At 48.6% G+C, this 20,938-nt stretch overlaps 1 protein-coding gene across 6 annotated transcripts in view; it reads right to left on the bottom strand.

The window, feature by feature from the left end:
- LOC144792652 (uncharacterized) overlaps window positions 1-20,938 on the bottom strand; it is a 546,052-nt gene that overhangs the window by 489,193 nt on the left and 35,921 nt on the right. The gene's annotated exons all lie outside the window — the stretch shown is intronic.

Below are 20,938 nucleotides of genomic sequence, written 5' to 3'. Positions count from 1 at the left end.
GTTCCAGATTAACAAAAGAGATATTAACAATATTACAGTGGTTTCCACCAGGAATCAAACAAAGCGGCGGCTCACCAAGTCTAGAGATTTTTTATATATATATATATATATATATATATATATATATATATATATATATATATATATATAATGTCAAAATGCACAAAGATATATAGTCGGTAATCTATAGTCTAAAACTGAAGTCTGTCGCATAAAACTTACTGGAAATGGCCCTTTCAATTCTGATTCTTTAATTCTATGGGGATTTCCCTGTGCCCAGTCACTGATGGAAATAACACTAGAAGAGCGGGGCTTAAAGTTCTATTTAAAGCAACAGAAGAATGTTTTGGGTTTTTTTTGGTTAAAGAAGTTCCTGAATATGTTCTAAGACAAATGGAGTCTGAGCTTCAGAGAGAGCATCAACTTCCTGAAATTACCAATTTCTGTGATAGCTAGTGATATTGTAGATACCGAATACTGATATCCCACAGGGCATGCGTTCCATATGATAGATCTGCACGGTTGTAGCATGACATACAAGAATAATGGGAGCCCCGTAGCTGTGCTCGGAAAACAGCCTTTACCACTGAGGCATTACAACGCAATGTCATTACAACATCATGGTAAGTTTGTGTGTGTATGTATGTATATATATATATATATATATGTCACTTACGCCAAGCCACAGATGAAGGATGGATTTCTGAAACGCGATGGCAAAGAATGGCGGCAGTCACGTTCTAAAGACCTGTTTGTGCCTGCTGCTTCCCAATAGAGAAAGGTGGAAACAGACGTCGTGTGGGTCTCTTCACTTGCGTGAGCAATTTCTTTTGGAATATATATATATGTATATATATTCTTAGTGTAATGGTATTTTTAGGGGCTGATATGGGTATAGGGTGGTAAGGCTGTTTTTCGGGCTTAGGTGTGGCTAAAGGAATTGGGTTGTAAAGGCATTTTTTGTGTTTAGGGGTGGCTATGGGAATTGGGTGGTAAGGGTGCGTTTTGGGGTAGGTGAGGGACTTGGGCAGTAAAGTCACAAAAAAGGAGAGGATGGAGGGGTACCCCCCAACAAAATATTTATTTTTATATTAATTAAAAAATATATAAGTGAGATTTATTTTATAGGAGGTTTCCTTACTTCATGTATACTTACCTTGTGTAGTAAATGCATGTGGGATAATGTCCTACAACTGCTATGCTCCCACCCTAACTACCAAACCCAGTTGGTCTCCTCAAGAATACATTTCAAAAGGATACTGGTTAGCAGTTAGACAGTAGCACTCCCTGCTGAAGAACGCTTGATATATTTAAATGGTAGTCCAGTGGCTCAGTCCTCCCCTATTGAACAGGAAACATGGGTTCTAAACTGATTCAACACATTAAGAAGCATAGGCAAGCAAATAGGTCTTGCCTATGCGAGAGATATTGGCTTTGGCAATGTGTTTGAGCAATTATGTGCACCAGTGTGGCTGCTGTTCAGCAAAGCTAAATGTTTGTGAAGTGGGGTGGGGTGGGGTAGATTGGCTTGGAGTGGGTGTAGAGTGCGGTCAATTTGGACTAGGTGAGTTGGGTCGATTAGCATGATAGATTGGAGTGGGGTAGATTGAAGTATGGTTGGTGGAGTGGGATATACTGGGGTAGATTGGAGTGGGACAGATTATAGTAGGGTGGAATGGAGAGGGGGTAGGGTAGAGTAGAGCGGGATATATTGGGGTAGATTGGAGAGGGTTAGACAAGTGGGAGTCGGGTAGAGTGGAGTGGGGTAGACTGAAGTGGAGTAGATCGCGGTGGAGACGGATATATTGGGGCAGATTGGAGTGAGGTAGAGTGGAGTTGGATAGAGTGGTATGGGCTAGATTGGGTTAGGGAGGTGCGGAGTAGATTGGAGTAGGGCGGATTGGATGGGGTATATTGTAGTAGGGTAGATTTGAGTGGGGTAGATTTGGGTGGCATGTTATGTATTGAAGTGGGGTAGAGTGGAATGGTGTGGAGTAGAGTTGAATAGATTGGAGTGGAGTGAGAGATAGATTGGGGAAGGGGGAGTGGGCTAGATTAGGGTGGATTGGAGTGGGGTACATTGGGTGGAATCGAATGGGGTAGATTGGAGTAGAGGAGATTCGGGTGAAGTAGGGTAGATTTGGGCAAAGTGGAGTATGGAAGAGTCGTTTGGAGTAGAATTGCATAGATTGGGTTAGAGTGTGGTAGATTGGAGTGGGTTAGAGTGTGGTAGATTGGAGTGGGTTAGAGTGTGGTAGATTGGGGAGGAGTTGGATACACTGCAGTGGAGTGGGTAACGTGGAAGGGAGTGGGGCAAACGGGACTGTGGTAGATTGAAGTGGAGGGGCTGAATTGGGGTGGGGTGGGGTAGATTAGAGGACAGTGCGGTATATTGGGGTAGATTGAAGTGGCGTGAGGGTCAGGCTGAGTGGAATGGGGTAGTTTGGATTGAATAGATTGTAGCATAGTGATGTGTGGTTGATTGGGGTACATTGGAGTGGAATAGATTGGAGTGGAGAACAGTGGAGTGGGGAAAGTGGTGTGGACTGGATTGTCATAGAGTGTCTCACAGTGGAGGGGAGTGTCTTGTCAGAGTTGTGTCATAGAATGAAGTGGTGTGGAAAGGAGTGGTGTAGTGTGAAGTAAACACAAAGGGATGATGGACTGAGCGCTGAAACTTTTCAGACACTCACCCCCAGTCACAGATCTGGGTTGAATCCATCATCATTCTTTAGGTCACTTCACCAGTTCAGACCCAGCTATATGCAAATTAGTCTTGACCCTGTGCCTAATGGGAACAGTCCAGCCTGAACTGCCAAGCCAGGTCTTCCCTGGACCGGAACCAAGCAGTGGAGCGTACATGGTGTGCTAACGCACTGACATTACAAACAACAATTTTTCAGTTTAAATGACCATTGCATTTGCACCGAAATATGGTTTTTACTGCACACAAACGATAATGTGAGCATGTCATCACCTAGTGCACAGCTTTCCAAACTATGTGGCGCGACACATTCCTGTGTCGCGCCACATATGTAGGTGTGTCGCATAGGCAGAGTCGCGCTGCAGGGGCTCTTAGAAGGGGCGAAGCAACAACAAAGCCCTATTAACATGCAAAGTCTTTAACGACTTGTGAAGGGTGCGGATCCAAATGTCCCGGTTTTAGCATGCTGTTTAGATCACCCCCGCGGGCCTTCCAGCAACAGGCAGAGAGGCGCTGCAAGGGCCATAATATGAATAATGGTCTTTTAAAGACCTGTGAACTGCTTGGGTGCAGCTGTGTGTGTGCCCCCGGAAAACGTGCCACAATTCAATATAAGGCAGAGATAAACAGGGCATGCTACGTGCAGTACTAACTACGCCAGATGTATTTTAAATTAAGTAGCCCATGTGTAGATTCTATCCTGGAACTGTTCAGAGCAAAATTATTTCCATCTATTCGATATTGCTTCTTTTCATATGGCTCTAAATTAAAAAAAGATCCGGAGACAGTCTTGTCCACCGCAGCCTGATATGGTTTGGAGCTTCCAAGTATGTTCAAGTCAGTCAATTAAGATTGGAATTTAGGCTTACTAATTTAACTAGGATGGGCGATTTTACTTTTCATTAAATAGTGTCTGGGGGAAAAAAAAGCTGTAGTAGGCCTGCTCAAGAATTTCTCAGGGAAGTAGCGTTGTACTGATTTAAAAATGCATATTACAAATGTCATCACGAATCTTACCAGAATTATAAACGATTCAAGACTTAACAAAGATTGGAACAGTCATCAGAGCTACATCTCCATCAAGGAAATGGCCAAAGAGTCACTTGAAAAATCTGAGAAAAGAATTACATTTATACAAATCAGGTTCTGCCTTCTCTCAGGAGACGTATGAGTGAGCTGGAAATAACAAGGCTCAAAGCACTGTAAATATTATTGCGGTTGTAACTATACTTGTGAATCATTCCCTCTTAAACTCTGTGTCTCCTCTTATTAGGGCTCAGAATTAGTTTATTAAGGCCCTGCTTCTTAAAATTGGGGATACACACTATTAATAAGGCGACTGCATTGTGTGTGCTGGGTCAAGATGTACAGCAATTCTGAAGATTGGTGAAATATTGTGACCTTGCTATCGGAGAACTTGAAAGGTAACGGATAGAACCCATGCTCTGGCTCGTAGGAAGGGAAGCATCCCAGATTAATGCACACTGTCACTTATGAATTGCACACCTTCTTTGAAGATTTCTTTCAGATCGTACCTAGCCATACATTGTAGCATTTTTAATTTCCCAATGAATTCCCAATATTTTTTCCAAGAAGCCGAGGAATATTTACATATATATTCAGTTTGGCTTATAAAAATATTGTAATCTTGGTTTTCAGAGGGAATCGGCACCTGTGCACTATTGTTTTGACCCCTTTTGCAAGGATATTACAAATGAGGGAGAGAGAGGGAGACAGAGGGAGGGAGACAGTCGGAGGGAGAGGGAGTGAGACAGAGAGGGAGTGAGACAGGGAGGGAGTGAGACAGAGAGGGAGTGAGACAGGGAGGGAGGGAGACAGAGAGGGATTGAGACAGAGGGAGAGAGTCGGAGGGAGACAGATGGAGGGAAAGGCCACCTCCGCCACTGATTCCCTCACTAGTACCCTTTAACAGTGCCCTTCAAGTCTCTGTGTCTGGGATGTGGTGTGTGTGTGGGGGGGGGGGTGGTGTGTGTATGTGTGGGGTGGTGTGTGTCTGTGGGGTGGTGTGTCTGTGGGGTGGTGTGTGTGGGGTGGGGTGTGTGTGTGTGGGGCCCGAACCCACCATAGGTGGTTTGGGCTCGCTCGCTGTGCTTCCTCGCGTTACTGTGTCCCTGAAATTTTTTTCACAAAAGGGTGTGTCACCAACATGAAAAGTTTGGAAACCTGTGACCTAGTGTATTGATCGTATTGAAATATTTATTTCCACCACAATTAAGAATTTAAAAAAAATGTGCTTCATTTGTTGGTTGGTTGTTTGTTTGATAGCTTTATTTTGATATGCATATATCATAAAAGCATTACATGGATATAAAAACAGCACATCATAAATATAAAAGACTAATTCAAGTTAAGAACAGGTAGAAAAAAGTACCATTGCACATAGAATAATTTAGTTAAAATGGAATTAAATTGAGATGGCAAGTCTTTTTAAGCGAATCAACCATGCCCATTTAAAAAATTTAGAAACAGCGCAGACTGTAAGGGAAGAAGTATCAGATAATAAAATGCGTAGCGCCACCTTGTACTGGCGAGTTCCCAATTGTCTGCAAAGAGGTTTGAGCTAGCGTCTTCTTGGGCGGGAATAATCTGGGCACTCAAAAAGGAAATGTGCCACCGTTTCGAGTCTAGTGGAACAAAGGGCACAATGGGGTGATACCTGCGCAGGCATGTTCCATCTTGAGAGCAGGTCACCTAAGGGTAAAGTACCCACTCTGAACTTGATGTAAAGTGCCCGATCTAATGGTATTGTAATCAAGTCCAGATAGGGCTCATAGGCAACCACGTCTTTGATTTTCAAATAAGCTGCGGTGGAATTGCAGTGACGTGGATTGCCGATGAGTTGAGCAGAGACCCACTCCCAATAAAGTTTTTTTTTAGGGTTGCCTTCGGTGGGGCAGATTTTGTAATCCAACAAGACCCCAAGCCCAGTTCCCCCAAAAGGTTTTTTATTTTTTTTATATAAATATTTTATTGAACAAAAGCAGAGGTGGTATCAAGCAGTCAATCACAAAAAACATATTTGACATAGAGTACGTAAGTTACAGCAATGGATCGCCAGCACGATTTCGAGGGGAACCAGATCTAGCCAATGACATTTCAGTAGAGGGAGAAGTACACAGTTCACCTCTGTAGACGTTCCATTGCCCCCATTTTTTATCCCAGACACCAGGGCAACCCCTGATCTTATAGACCGTTTTTTCTGACAACATACACACATCCATAGCAGCAACCCATCTGATCAAAAGCGGTTTAGCTGGTGAGCCCCATTGCATTGCTATTTCCCTTTTCAGTAAGAGGAAGCCCAGAGCTGCCCACTGTTGCTCCAGTGCAGTTAGATCTGTGGGGTCCCATATATTCAGGAGTCCGCACCTGGGAGTCAGAGGGACGGGCTTCCCCAGAGCATCGGTCATTTTGCGAACAGCTCGCTCCAATAGGTCTTGGATCACTGGGCATTCCCAGAGAATGTGGTAGAAAGTACCAATCAGACCGCAGTTACGGAGACAGAGGTCAGATGTGCGTCTACCAATCTTGGCCAGTAGGGGGGCAGACATGTATGTTCTGTGTAATATCTTTAATTGTATGAGTCGGAATCTATGATTGATAGCTGATTCGCGCGGGGACATCAGCGCCGCTTGCCAGTCTGTCTCGTCTAAGTCTCCGATGTTGCCCTGCCATTTGTCTCGTAAGAGTTGGAAGGCGTTGGGCATGTTATTACATAATTTGCGGTAAGTGTGCGATATTGCTTTGGCCTGGAGGGGTTCCGATAAGAGTCTATCCTCGAGGGGTGAGGATTGTGGAAGAGAAGAAAGATCAGGGACGTTGGCAAGTATGGCGTGTTTGATTTGGAGATAGCGGAAAGCCTCAGATTGCGCCAAGTCGTGTGTCTTCTGGAGTTCCTCGAACGTCAGCAGTTTACCCTTGTGAAGCATGTCACCTAGAGTGGAGATGCCAGTCGTGTCCCATCTGTCAAAACCCCGATAGTGGCAGAGAGAGCCCAGTTTATGTGAGGTCCACAGTGGGGTGGATAGCGTAAGAGTGTTGGCCCACCCAAGCCGTTTGTTAGCTCGGTGCCAGATTGTGATTGTGTGGGACATCGGGCCTATATATCGGGCTCGAGAGTTCTTACCATATAAGGCTTCTAGATAGCCCCCGCGGCCGGTCTGGTACTGCTCTAGGTGAAAAGCCGGGTTCGTGGGTGAACCGTAGATCCATGTGTTAGTGGCGGTCAGTTGGGTAGCCCAATAGTAAAGTCGGATGTGCGGCAGGGCAATACCTCCGTCGTACCACCCCTGTGTAAGTGAGAGGAGAGCAATACGGGGAGAACCGCCGTCCCAGAGAAGGAGTCGCAGGTCTCCTTCGAGCGTGTTAAAATAAGAATCGGCTATGGGAAATGGACAGTTCTGTAAGGCATATAAGAATCGAGGGAGTGCTAGCATTTTAAAGAGGGCTGCTCTGCCGGGGAGAGTGAGAGGGAGCGATCTCCAATGAGAAATGTCATCACGAAGTCTTTGTAGTGGGCCTTTAAGGTTGCGATCATAGAATATATTTGGGTCTGGAGTGACAAAAATTCCGAGGTATTTGAATCCCTCCTGGGCCAGTTCAATCGAGTAGCCCCGTGGGAGGGGAGGTGGTGGGCCGTGTAGTATGTATAGTATCGATTTGGACCAATTAATGGAAAAACCCGAGTACTTGCCAAAGTTGGTGATGACGTGTAATAGACTATTGATAGATGATTTGGGGGAGGAGACGTATACGAGGATGTCGTCCGCGTAGAGTGAGATCTTGTCGATCGTGTCATCGTTCCATTGGAGGCCGCGGATGGAGTTGTCAGTCCTGACCCAGTGGGCCAAAGGTTCGAGAGTGAGTGCGAACAACAGAGGGGATAGTGGGCACCCCGCCTCGTACCTCTGTGTAGAGGAAATCGCCTGGATGTGTGTCCATTAACATAGACTTGACCCCAAAGATCAGTGTAAAGCAATCGGATCCACTGGATGGATTTGGGACCAAAGCCATAGCGATGTAGGACCGAGAAGAGGTACGACCATTCTATAGAATCGAAGGCAAGTGTAGCGTCGAGGGAGAGAATGGCTGCGTCTTCCCGGAGGTGCGGCATTCTACTCATCACGTTATGAACCCGTCGGAGGTTGAGCGCCGTATTCCGGCCTGGCAGGAAGCCGAACCCCAAAAGGTTTTTGATGTCCCTTAGCCACTTGATCTTGTGCCAACCACCCATTCCCATCACCTCAGACAGTCCATCTGCATAGGTTTTCAGTTGAGGGACTCTCCACAGGCGTGCCCATAGAAGGAGGGGCCGGAGGCGAGCCTGGTCGTTGATCGATTTGCATCCCGCGGCCAATAACACCGGGACTGTTGGGGTACTCGGAGGAATAGCCAGAAGATCCTTCAAAAATGTATTCTCCACCTTGGATAGAGCCTCCGAATTTCCAAGGCCCCATATAGTGCTGCCGTAACGGCTCTGGCTTTATAGATGTCAATTACTGGAGCTACACATTGTTTAGATGAATTACGATATTCCCTTAGCAGTGCTCCACCCACCCTTTTATGGCTAAGGATCATTTTATTTATGTGGGGTGATCAGCTCATGGCATCACTCATTCGAATTCCCAAATAATCAAATTCGGAGACTCTCTCAACAGGAACAGAGTTCAAGACTGGGGGACGACCAAGTTTCCGTGGGGGGTGCATGATCAAGTATTTCGTTTTATCCACATTGATGACCAAACCTCTTTTTGAGCAAAAATCCTGAAAGCGGTTCAAAAGCTTCTGTAAACCCTGGGGAGTCTTATAAATTAGGAGGGTGTCGTCGGCAAATAACAGGGTTGGAATCCGCACGCCCCCCAGGGAGGGTGCATCTGCTGGTTCGTCAAGCAGGTGCTCTACCACACCATTTACGTACAGGGAAAATAGTGTGGGAGCTAATACACATCCCTGTCGGACGCCTCTGTGGACCGGGATCCTATCGGTCTTTTCCCCATTCTGGCCCCATCGCACCTGAGCGTAGTTGTTCGTATGTAAATTGATAAGGAGCGACAGAATGTAAGCCCAAGACCCTGTAGAACCCTCCAAAGTTCCTCCCTAGGAACCCGGTCAAAGGCAGTCTTTAGGTCAATGAAAGCCAAGTAGAGACTGCCTTTGCCCAGCTCCACCACCTTCCAGTGTAGAAGCATCAGTCTGAACACTTGCTCAATAGTTCCCGTACCGGAGCGAAAGCCTGCCTGAAAGTCAGACAAAATGTGGTTTTCGTCCACCCATTGAAGAATCCTCCCCAGGATCACCTTTCCCGCCACCTTCTGGGTTGAGTCTATCAGGCTTATCGGTTGTAGTTCCCTGGTTGATCCCGACAGCCCTTTTTAAAAATTGGGACAACCTCTGCCCCTTTCCAAGACTCAGGGACAGGACCTCCCTCTAGGATGGCATTCAAAGTAGCAGAAACCAATTTGCCCCATTCACTCGGGCTCGAAGTAGGTCCCCTGGAAGCCCATCAGGGCCAGCTGCTTTCAGGGGGAGCAAGGATTTAATAACATTCGTGACCTCTCGTACAGTAAAAGGGTCAATGGCTCTATCCAGTGGGTGTGGGGGAAGGGAAAATGGCTCGTTAAGAGGGCCTTCTACTGCTGAATATAGGGCCCTGAAGTGGTTAAACCACGCCTGGGCTGGAATCGTACAAGTCCTCAGAGTGTCATCAGGACGATTTCTGGAGCCCACCAAGTTCCAAAATCCCTTAGCGTCCTTCCCTCTACTAGCGGCCAAGAGATCCTGCCAGAAATTATCCTCCCACTCTTTTTTCACGATTTTTATGCAATGGGAATAAAGCTTCCTAGCCTCCCTAGTCCTTATTGGGGACATCGATTTCACAGCTTCAATTAGCAGTGTTTTGGAATCCCTGCATTTGCGGTTAAATCAACCCTGTCCTTTCCCTGTGTGTGTCTTGGCCCCAGTATACTTAGATTGGACAATAAACAGGTTGCTTATAGCCAGGGTCAGATCACTGAACAACCCAGACACCTCCGCTGAGCCTCCCTCAGCAGAATCCAATTTGTCTAGAACAGCGGCTTGTAGCTGCGTTATGATGGTTACCTTCTCTAACGAGAGTGTAAGCTTAGCCCACTTCAGCCGTCTGCCGCAGTTCGAGACAACTGTTGCACCAGAAGCAGTGGTGCGTGGAGACGAACCCCTTATGCCCACCAGCCACCAGGGAGTCAAGGCAAGAGAGAGGAGATTATGATCGCTCTCGGTGGACGATATAATTTCCATATCTCTCACCGTGCTCCATAGGTGGACGTTGAGAAGAATGTAGTCAATTCTAGACGTGTGGTTAGGCCTATTAAACGTATGGGATCCCGCTTTGTCAGATCTTGTCCTGCCGTTGAGGGCCCTCAGGTCAAACTCCATAGTCAGAGTAGTAATCTGGAGAGCCACTTCCGTCCATCTCTTGATTGGAGTTAGCTCTAGAGCCGGTATCCCCCTCCTTTGATCTTCCTCTTCCTGCTCTAGAGTGACGTCCGAGCCGAGAGGCTCGAACGTACAGTTGAAGTCCTCCGCAACCAAGGTACATGATTTGTAAGGGGACAACCTGAGCAAGCTCTCTAGGAGAGCTATAGTGGTCGATTGTCTGCCTCCCTTTGTGCCCCGGGCATAGATGTTATAATTGTTTAGGATGACACGGCCCCTGGAGTTTCTTAGGATAATGTTGAGGAGATCCGGACAATTAGTTTGATGCTTCTCTACCCTACAGTTAAGGGAAGAGGCCACCCAGATAAGGAGGCCTCCCGAGGGATGTCCCCTGCCCGATTCTGGATAGACAGCAGGTATAGAATGGGATGAATAACCCGCCTTGTGGGTGGGCTCCCTGCACCAAGTCTCCTGGAACATGCAGATGGAATGTTCCTCCACAAGGGCATTCCAGTCGGGCAAGGCCAACTTCCTATCTAGTCCAGCCACGTTCCAGCTGAGAACCCTAAAAGGAGGGTCCGTCACAGCTGTAGCACTACTGGACACAACAACGCCACCCGTGACTGCATTGACCGGAATAGGAGGGCCACTATCATCTCCATTGAGGTCCCGCCCCTGACCTATTTCCCGTCTAACCTTTGGGGCTACATACTTTCCTGTTGGAATAGATGGATTAATTGACGTTCGGGTAAAATGGAAAACCCCACCAGATGTAGGACCCCCCCCCCCGAGCCTCCCCGAGGGAATCAGCAAGTCAATATCCCATAGGACCCCAACTCGACCTTGGCCATACAGCATGCGGCTGGAACTGAGGTATCACAGGATACCGTTCACTACCAGTGTTGTTTTGGCAGGTAACCACATCGGATAGGCCAAGGCAGTTCGTAACTGGCCTCGGGTAGAAGTATGTTAAATCTACAACATCAATGCCTGGACCACCCGCAACCGGATTGAGGTTGCAGATTGCGTGGGCAACTCTAGTGTCTTGAAAGTTAACTATCACGCAATCGCCTTCAAATAGTTTCTTGCCCTGACCTACCCATCCCACCCTCCGCACTCCAAGAATCAAACCATCCACACCCCTGGGTAGGGGTTTGTTGGCTTTTAGCCAGTGCATGGTTTTATTCTTTAGGGCCTGGTGGGATTCCAACTGGGCATCTTTCAGAATGGGAACATTAACAAGGACAGCAACATAGGGTTGACACTCTGGGGGCAGATTTACTGGCAGACATTTTGGGGCCGCCTTCTGTGGTATGACCGCTGAGGGAGGAGCTCCCAGATGGCTCGTTACTTTTTTTTGCCTTTACAACTGAGGCAACTCCCCTGGCATGAACTGGTGACTGGGCCGATCGTTTTGGCTTAGATTGATCCCCCCTTACTTGCAACTTCATTAGGCCTGGTTTGGTTTTTACATTCTTTGGTAACTGGGAAGTGCTTGCGTGGACCAGGGCAGTATGAGTAACAGTTCCCGGTTTCACGGAAGCAGGGACCACAGAGGCAGTAGTCGAGTCCTTACTTACTGCTGTAGAGGATGCAGTCGTTAACGGGGATATTGCCTGTAATGAGCCCACTGTAGCCCCCTTTCCATCATTCCCACCCGTACTGTCCTCTCTAGCCCATGACTGGAGTTTGATAAGGGTTTTCATAGAAAAAAAGTTATCTAAGGTCGTCTGCTCGAACCTATCTAACCTTTCCCCCAGACCCTTAACTTGATCGAATAGCGGGACCAGTAGGGACTTAACCAGGTTCTCAATTAACTTTAGGGAAGGCAATTCCTGTGGTGCTGGTGGCAAGGCAGAGGGGATAGGGTGTGCCTGCACAACTTCAGCCACAGCTACCACAGGAACATTTCCTCCTACTGGCTCAGGGATCCGCGTAGCAGGACAACAGCTATTTGTTGAGCCGGGGCCTCTTGGCGCTTGCTTCCTGGGGCGCTTATGGAGTGTTGTAAAACTACCCTTGCGAGTACTCACAGCCCTTTTCCTTTTGATGCGAACCAAGGAGTCATGGGCCAAGCACGCCTGATTCGGGCCCGAGGGAGGATCTTGAGAGGGTAAGTAACAGTCCTGACTGATGGAAGGGCTTGGCTGCACAACGGAGCATGGTCCCGTGACTACGGGACTGATGCTAAGGGGCAATGATTGCACAACTAAGCTTTCCAACCTATCAATACTTGCCCCTATTGCAGCAAGCCGTGGCTGCTCGGGCACGATCCCTGGGAGAGGGGAGGTGGGATGAACGGAGGTGGGAGACAGGACCTGTGCCACCGCTCCTAGCGAGGAGCGTCTCGCTGGGAAAAAATCTTGTGAAAGGCGGCGCTGTGTCATCACAATCTCCTTTTCTATAACAGCAGCTACTCTAGTGATGAATTCATCCATCGTGCCTATCGTTGTGCTCCCTGCCGCCCCCTCGCCCCCGCCCCTCAAAGGTTTCCCTGAACGGGTAGGCATTAGGGCAGCTGGACCCCCAACCGTAAAGCAACTATCTCTAACTCGAAAGATGACAGGGGGGTGGCCCAGCCCAGCCTCTGACTGCCACAGACTGCCCGCCCTTTGCCCGGGCTTCGCTCGGCGTCCCGCTCGCGTCCCGCTGAGCGTCAGGCGAGCTGTTAAATAGAGGGCATTGCAGGCGGGGGGCGTGTCTCGCTGGGGGCGCGGCCGTGCACACCTGGGCAGCGCAGGGACTGCTGGTCTTGAGAGTCCCTGCTGGCACACGCCCTTTGCTGCTCGTTGGTTCCTCCTCCCGATGTCTCTGGCCGCCCAAGCAGCCACCGCCCCTCACTGCTGACCACGGAGCGGGTGCGGCGAGCAGCGGCGGAAAGTGAAGGTATCCCAAGGGATAGAGGGCAGGCTGCTCCGTAGATCCTCAGGCTGCACCCAGGCAAAAGTCAGCGTCTGTGTGCTTCATTTGTACTAATTCTGAAACATCAGCACGGTAAATTTTTTGTGTGTCAGAGCTGTGATTTGGCTGTCAAAAGTGAGCCGCTCCTCAAATCAAACACCAAGGTTTTTATCCCTAGGCTTGGGCATAGGTACATGTCCAAGAGAGTTCGGCCACTGAGTGGTGGACCGAATTGAGAGTTGTTTTCCCAACAGCTTCCGCCCCCCATTCCAGAATTGAGGGAGAGGCAGGATTGCGTGGGGAGCCTGACGCAATAAAGGGAGACAAATCCTCAGGTTCAATAGGTTTGATGTGAAGCAACATATAACACTCCTCGGAGGATTCGAAACGGGTGTTAAGACAAGGAGCATCAATGGAAAGGAAGCATAAATAGTTGCCACTTTGTCTGAAAAGAACTGAGCTAAAGCATTGCAACCATCCTCTGAATGAGCGGTGGCAAATGAAACTCGAGATAGGGAGGAGAGAAACTTAACAATGGCAAACATTTCTCAAGAGGATTTTGTTTGCGTATAAATCACGATGAGCTGTCGAGGGAGGGACGATTAGAGACGAACGGCTGAGTAAAGCTGGTGGGAGTCACCCTAGCACACCTGCGCTGTGGATGGACGGGTTGGGGGTTTGGTGAAGGGAAGACAATAGCAAGATGATCGGACAAGGTGAGCGGAAGAGGGGTGTTGGTACATAAATTAACCAGGTTAAAAAAGATAGAATCAAGAGTAAGCCCAAGTATATGGGTAGGGCAAGAGACCGATTGAAGGAGCTGTAGACCCACCAAATCAGTGACCAAGTACGCTACCATGGGACAAGAAACATCGTCGAAGTGCAAATTAAAATCTACGATAACAAGGAGAATAGGATAGCGCAGGCCAAGTGGAGATAGTACATTAGCTAAAGATGTGATGATGCTAGAAGCAGAGCCTGGAGGGCAGTAAATTAAGGTCCCTATTAAAGTGAAATTACTTGAGAGTTAATGAGAAAAAATCAGCTTTGCACGCCTCAATTGATCGTTCTGAGACAAAGTGGTTAAAAGTCAGTTTACCCCGCCGCTGCTGCCGACGTTCAGCGGACGTCGCGTGCACTACCTCGGTAGTGCTGCGCACGTCCGTTGAACGTCGCGGCCCCGCCCATGCAATAGAACGCTCCGCACTAGCGCGGAACGTTCAGCGCAGGCAAGGGGTTAAAGATGATGGCAAAGAGGCATCAAGATGGCAGTCACATTCCGAGTGCTTTGGAGCCCTGTCACCCGCTCGCGTCCTACTTGAGGGAGAGGAGCTGTGGATATCCTTAACCATCCCCAGACACACTGGTGATGCTCGATGGCACTAAGACCCACCAAGGCAGTTGAAGGTGCAGGCGGGTGCTGAAAATCGGCAATCGGCTGTGTCACCAAATGGCAGGGTTGAGCGGCCACGATCCTGATGTACAGAGAAGCGATCGCAGGGGATGTAGTCATTCCATCCTGACCTCATCCTGCTTTGGAGGCTGCAGGAAGATCTCCGGTCCGGCAGCTGAACCTCCAGCGCCCTAGGCAAAATGGCAGCCCCCAGTAGAGACTCGGGTAGCCAACTACCACATTGAGCTGCCATGGTGCTGGTCACGGCCAACCACCAGCAGGAGCTGTGACTGATCTGCCATGGCCCGCCCATGCCCAAATGATGGAGAGAGGTCCCCTGACAGACTGCGGGCCCTGCGACGCCTAGGAGGCTGGTTCTGCTGGTCTGACGATTGCCCTCGGACAGAGGCGGACACCCGGAGACCCCTGGCGAAAGACTGGAGCTGCACTCAAGGGACCCACTGTCCATGGCCGGTGCCCCAACAGGTGAGGAGGTGTGGGGGCAGAAAAGGTGTGGAGCTGGGCCCTTGTTACAAGGGAGTGTGGACCCCAACGTAGCTGCAGACATGAGGCCCCGGCCCTGAGGAGGTGACTGCCCGACACGACTGAACAGACTGAGCTAGAGTTCTCTCGACTTCTGGGCCCCCCGAGCTCTCTGAGCCTGATCTGCCCCGGCCTGCCCCTGCCCGAAAGATGGAGAGGTCCCCTGCCATGCTGCGGCCCTGCAATGCCCAGGAGGCAGGTTCTGCCTTCCGGCCGGGACCCTCAGACAGAGGTGGACACACTGAGTGCCCTCTGGAGTGAAAGACTGGGGCTGCACTCGACTGACCCACTTTCCATGGTGAAGCCAGAGCTCAAGTAGGGGATTATAGACCCGGTGAATCAGCTGGGCCCAAAGGAGTGGAGTGCTGGCCGAGTGGCTCCCCCTTCGGTCCCCTTTAAAGAAGTGCTGGAGGTAATGGAGCCTACCCATCCCCTGATCCATAGGGGTAGCGCAAATCTCCCCCCACTCGACGTCAGGAATGCAAGCTCCAAGTACTGGGGCAAATCGAAACAGGACAGCTGCACCAATGGGATAAATACAAAGGGATCAACTTTCAAACCATGTAGATGCCATCATCCGAGCCCTGGTCTGGGGAGGCGACACAGCTGGTGGAAGTGGGGCGCCTTGGGCAACAGGACAGTCCTGCAAATCTGGGACTGAGACCCTGCCTATGCTCACCTAGGTTCTTTGGTCCATTGGCCCTGCCCTAGGTAGAAGATCTTGCAATGGGTCCTGGGAGGGGCTGGAGGAGTAAAACGGGTGGTAGACTCAAACCTCCCTGGACCTTAGATTTTTGCCAGCCTTGATTGGACTGGCCCCCCCCTCACTTGCGACAGGGGTGGGGAGAGTGTGGCCAATCATGGGCAAAGACAGCAGTGAAACCGCCTCCCTCCTGAACCTGAATGGAGCAGTAAATGACTGGCAGCGTGGGCACTGGTGGTGTGGCTCTGCCCAAAACACCTGGCCACCATCCTTCTATAAGCACTTCGCAAGACTCAGTTGAAACCAAGAAAGGAGAGGTGTGTTTAGATATGGCACTCATTAGACAAGATCTCTGCAACGCCACAGCCAGGATCCGAGGCCAAGTCCCGCCTGTCCACCGTAGAAGACGATGTAGCGACAATGAAAGGACAGGTATCATATCTTTTATCCCACACAACCAAGCTACATAGGCAGGCAGGGGATGCTGAAAATTGTTCCTGCCGGATTAATCTTCGTTTTGTGGGTATCCCGGAAGGAACAGAGCCTGCTCAAGCTGCAGCTTTTATGGCGAGCTGGATTAAAACATGGCTGCCCTCTGATCACCTCTCACCATAGTTTGTTGTGGAACGGGCCCATTGGTCCCTCGTGCCTAAACCGCCACCAGGGACCCCAAGCATGCCTCCTCAACTTTAAAGAAATAGATTCTATTCTACAGAAGGCACGCTCCCATCCTGACCTCTCCTGTCAAGGAAGTATGGTGATATTATTCCCTGATTATACTATAGTGGTACAGGCGCAGCAACAATCCTACAATGTGGTCAACCAAAGCTGCGGGCTCTCCACCTCTCATATCGCTTCTGTTCCTGGCCCGTCTCGGAGTGATCCTGAATTTTAAAAAAGCAATTTTTTTTACTCCCCTGAATTGGCATGGACCTGGGATACGGAGGAGCGTCCTCTCACTGTGCAACACTGCTTCGTCGTCCCCCATGGAGGCGCACTCTAGTGCCACGATAGGCAAAGCTGCTAAACCTCAGAGAAAATGCAACTGGTCCCGGCAGGGACGCAATGCCCGAAAAAAAGCATCTTCATCGGCTAGAGCGGCTTTTAGTAGCACATCTGGATCTCCTGTGGAGTCAAGCTGCGCAGTCTGTTGCGGGACTGGAGCCAGGCGAGGAGACACCTCAGAGACTATCTTTGACCTTAACGATGGACAGCTCGGGAGACACAGACCTCTCCCAAAGTCCAGCAATATGAAACGAAGCTCCTGGAAGTAGTAAACGAGGCCTCATGCCCGCTTCGACCACCTTAAATCATCCCGGCCTCCTGAAACTCTCCAAATCCTACAACTTGGAGGGTTCCCTACTCAGTCCTCAAATCACACTAATTGCTTTTGTTCCTACTGTTAAGGCAACAGATGTTTCAAGGGAAGAAGTATGGGGAGCAGGGTTGGTTGGGGGGAATCGTTTTCATTTTTGTACCAGTCACCCGTAGACAGTAGACAAGGGAGGATGGGGGCCACGGGCGCTTTCTTCCCCATATCGCGACTTAACGCCTAGTTTGTTCAAGACAAGGAATATAGAAAGACACTAAAGAAGGAGCTTAGGCAATACTTCCGATGTAATGAGGGCACGGTCAGTTAACCTGGCACGCTCTGGCCAGCCAGTAAAGCCACTCAGAGGCTTCGCCAAAGGACATATCAAAAAGAAGTACCGGGTCCATGAAGAGCACCTCTCCCAGCTGGAGGCCAGTGCACTCCGACTGGAGCAGGCCACAGGTGCAACGGATGGGCACACTGAGTCCCGCCAGCTCGGTCTCCTGCGCGAATAAATTTGTCATGTCTCCCTAGAATCGGCTAAGCAAATGTCGAGCTCTTCTACAGCCTGAGTTTACGGCTGGGGAAATAAAAATGGCAAGCTCCTGTGCTGGCTGGTATCTAGCCCTCTGGCTAACTGGATTATTCCCAAAATTGTGGATGCCGAGGGCTGCACTCAGCAAGCATCCGCAGCCATAGATCAGACATTTGCTGTATACTATAAGCGCCTCTATTCCAGTGCCTTGACCCTCGACTCAATTCTGACTTACTGCGACATGTCCCACACCCACAGCTGCCTGAGACTGACATTCAGATGCTTGATCAACCCATCTCGAGGGAAGAGGGAGACAAGGCCTTCTCTGCAATAGCGACAGGCAAGATCCCAAGCCCTGATGGCTATCCAGCGGAGTACTACTCCTCATTCACGGAGATCTCGACACCACAGCTTCAAACTCTGCACGCATAAGCAGCGGAGAGAGGAGCCTTACCGCACGACATAGATGTGGCCACGATGGTGATCATCCCGAAGGTGCACCCTCCCTTAGCCTCTTACTCGTACTATCATCTGATTTCACTCATCAACAGAGGTCACAATCTACGCCACAATTCTAGCTGTTCGCCTCAAGCAATACTCACCACCCTAATACATCCTGATCAGTGTGAGTTCATGCTCCATCACTGTAAGAGGCAATGCCTGCGGCGCCTGCATGTGGCAATGGCTTACTGTCCCCTCCTTCCACCATATCTGGCTTTGCTACTGATAGACTTCGAGAAAGCCTCTGATACAGTGGACTGGAGATACTTAGAAGCCGTGCTGGCCCGAGCAGGCTTCGGATCATACATTAGTGGTATTGTACCTGTGTAATACTCCAATCCATCAACCCAAGTCTTGATCAATGGGGTCCTCTCGGAGGACTTCCCCATCCATCAAGGAACGAGACAGGTCTTCCCCCTATCTCCCTACTTTTCGCCCTAGCGATAGAACCGCTAGCCTGACTAATCAGGTGCAATGCCCAAATCCAGGGATGAGAGGAAAGGAGGGGTTTGGCCCTGTGGGAAAGAGGGTAGGTAGGGCCTATTAAATGCCACGAAAGGGGGGGTTACCTATGCCTCTTATGAGCACGATTGTGCACGCATTAATGAACCGTACAGAGAAAACCACATTAATTAGTAAACTCTGACAATAATGTCATTTGCATTTAAGCTTTTATGCATTTAAATCTTTAAGAAACCAAAGAAAGATACATAGTCAACTGTACATTGAGCAAACATCAATTTTGCCAGGGAAAAGCATGAAGAAACATTGTATGCAAAAATTAGACACAAATGAATTAGTGCAAACGAATTACAAATCATGAAAAGCTATTAACAAAATAACAAGTGTGACAGTATCATACAGTCATATAAAACAATACGTGGAAAAGTTGCATCTTATACATTCAATCAAAATACAATCAAAATTCCTGTCGCTATCTAGTTATCAAGAAACCATTTTCCGTAAGCGCAGGAATGGGAATCAAAACTCAATTAAGACAAAACCAGTGACTTGTTGTCACAAATGACTTTTTGCCGACGCGTTTCGAATTCCAATGTATGAATCATCGGATTCTCATCAGGGCGTGGAAATGTATCCGCCGATACTGTTTAAGGGGAAGAAAGGGGGAAGCGAATTTAGAAGGCTGAGCCTTACATGAATAGTACAAAAGCTTATTCCCAATGAATGCACCCGAGGGTGCAACATACCTCATGCGACCAGTGGTAGTTGGTCACAAATAATTATTTCCAAAATCAGTATTCAAACATAGTCATCAGACAATGTGGTTGTCGACCTGCAAGGGAGCGACATAGCTGAAATCAGTAAATGCTGTGTGGCTGCCAGATATCGCAACTTAATGGAGATGTATTTAAAAACATTGTTTACCTTCGAATCTGGTGCCTTCAGGACTCGAGGTGCAAGGAGCTCAATCCCAATATTCTGTCCCTTGAATTTTACTACAAACCAAAAATGGATGTCTGTATTTAGAAAACGATCGCGTTTTTTGTGAATCTAAAGTGCCCAGGGTGTTTAATAGAAAAGCTTACTTTGTGCGCGATTAGCTGGGAATGAATTCCGTCAGGATTCCAATCTGTTGGACCCTCCTGGCGGTGTTACTTGCTTCAAGTGAGGGCAAGACTGTGGCTCTGTGCCGGCTTGAATCCTAAACCAATGACGGAAACAGCGTTACTATGGAACCCTTCGCGAAGGGCAAAGCATGTGTGTGCGCCCAAAAGGAAAAGCGGGACTCACCGTGAGTGCTTAATTTACCGCGGTGTATTCCAAACAGAGGGGCAGAGAAGGCGGAACGCTACCGCGATAGCAATAGTGAAAAGCCACCCAGTGGTCACGTGCAGCAACCAGCCAATCAGGCGGTTAGATTGCTATGATTCATGCCGCTAGGAGTTGTGGGACTTGTAGTTTTCTTTTGAAGGGGACAATATAGGAAAATGGAACCACTCATATTCTGGTTACCTCACTCAATACATTTAACCCATTATTTACGCTGTTAAACTTCATAATGAGGTACGCCTCTTTGCGTAAAAGTGCAGCCTCAATGTCTTGCGAACAATGTTTGGGGTCCACCCATGTGAGGACCGTCCATTTGAAATCATTTTCTCCATGGTTTTTATTCAGAAAATGTTCAACCATGGGTGCAGATGTTACCTTTTTCTTCAACCTAGATCGGTGTTGTGTGATCCGTGCATTTACTGCTTGACTCGTTTTTCCTATGTACACTTTGTTGCAGGGACATACCACGGCGTAGATGACATTCTTGGTCCTGCAATTTGTGAACATTTCATGTTTCCATCTGACCCCATCATGGTCAAATGTGTTGCCTTCCAAAGTGGTCGAACACGATACACAGTTGCCACATTTGTGGTGCGTGCTTATTGGTTTAAGGTTCCACTGTGATATCAAGTCGCTTTTTTGTTTTGGAATGTAGCTGTCTGCCCTGATCAGATGTTGTCCAATGCTCTTATTTTTGCGCATGGCGAAAATGGGTTTCTTTAGGGGATGTTCCAAATCCTCCAACAAATGCCAATTCTTCAGAATTATGCGTTTGAACTGATTTGTGTCAGTGCAATTCAGTCCCGCTTTTCCTTTTGGGCGCACACACATGCTTTGCCCTTCGCGAAGGGTTCCATAGTAACGCTGTTTCCGTCATTGGTTTAGGATTCAAGCCGGCACAGAGCCACAGTCTTGCCCTCACTTGAAGCAAGTAACACCGCCAGGAGGGTCCAACAGATTGGAATCCTGACGGAATTCATTCCCAGCTAATCGCGCACAAAGTAAGCTTTTCTATTAAACACCCTGGGCACTTTAGATTCACAAAAAACGCGATCGTTTTCTAAATACAGACATCCATTTTTGGTTTGTAGTAAAATTCAAGGGACAGAATATTGGGATTG

Source organism: Lissotriton helveticus, chromosome 11 (genome assembly GCF_964261635.1).
Source record: "Lissotriton helveticus chromosome 11, aLisHel1.1, whole genome shotgun sequence".
NCBI classification, from domain to species: Eukaryota; Metazoa; Chordata; class Amphibia; order Caudata; family Salamandridae; genus Lissotriton; species Lissotriton helveticus.
This window is presented reverse-complemented; position numbering and strand designations above follow the sequence as displayed.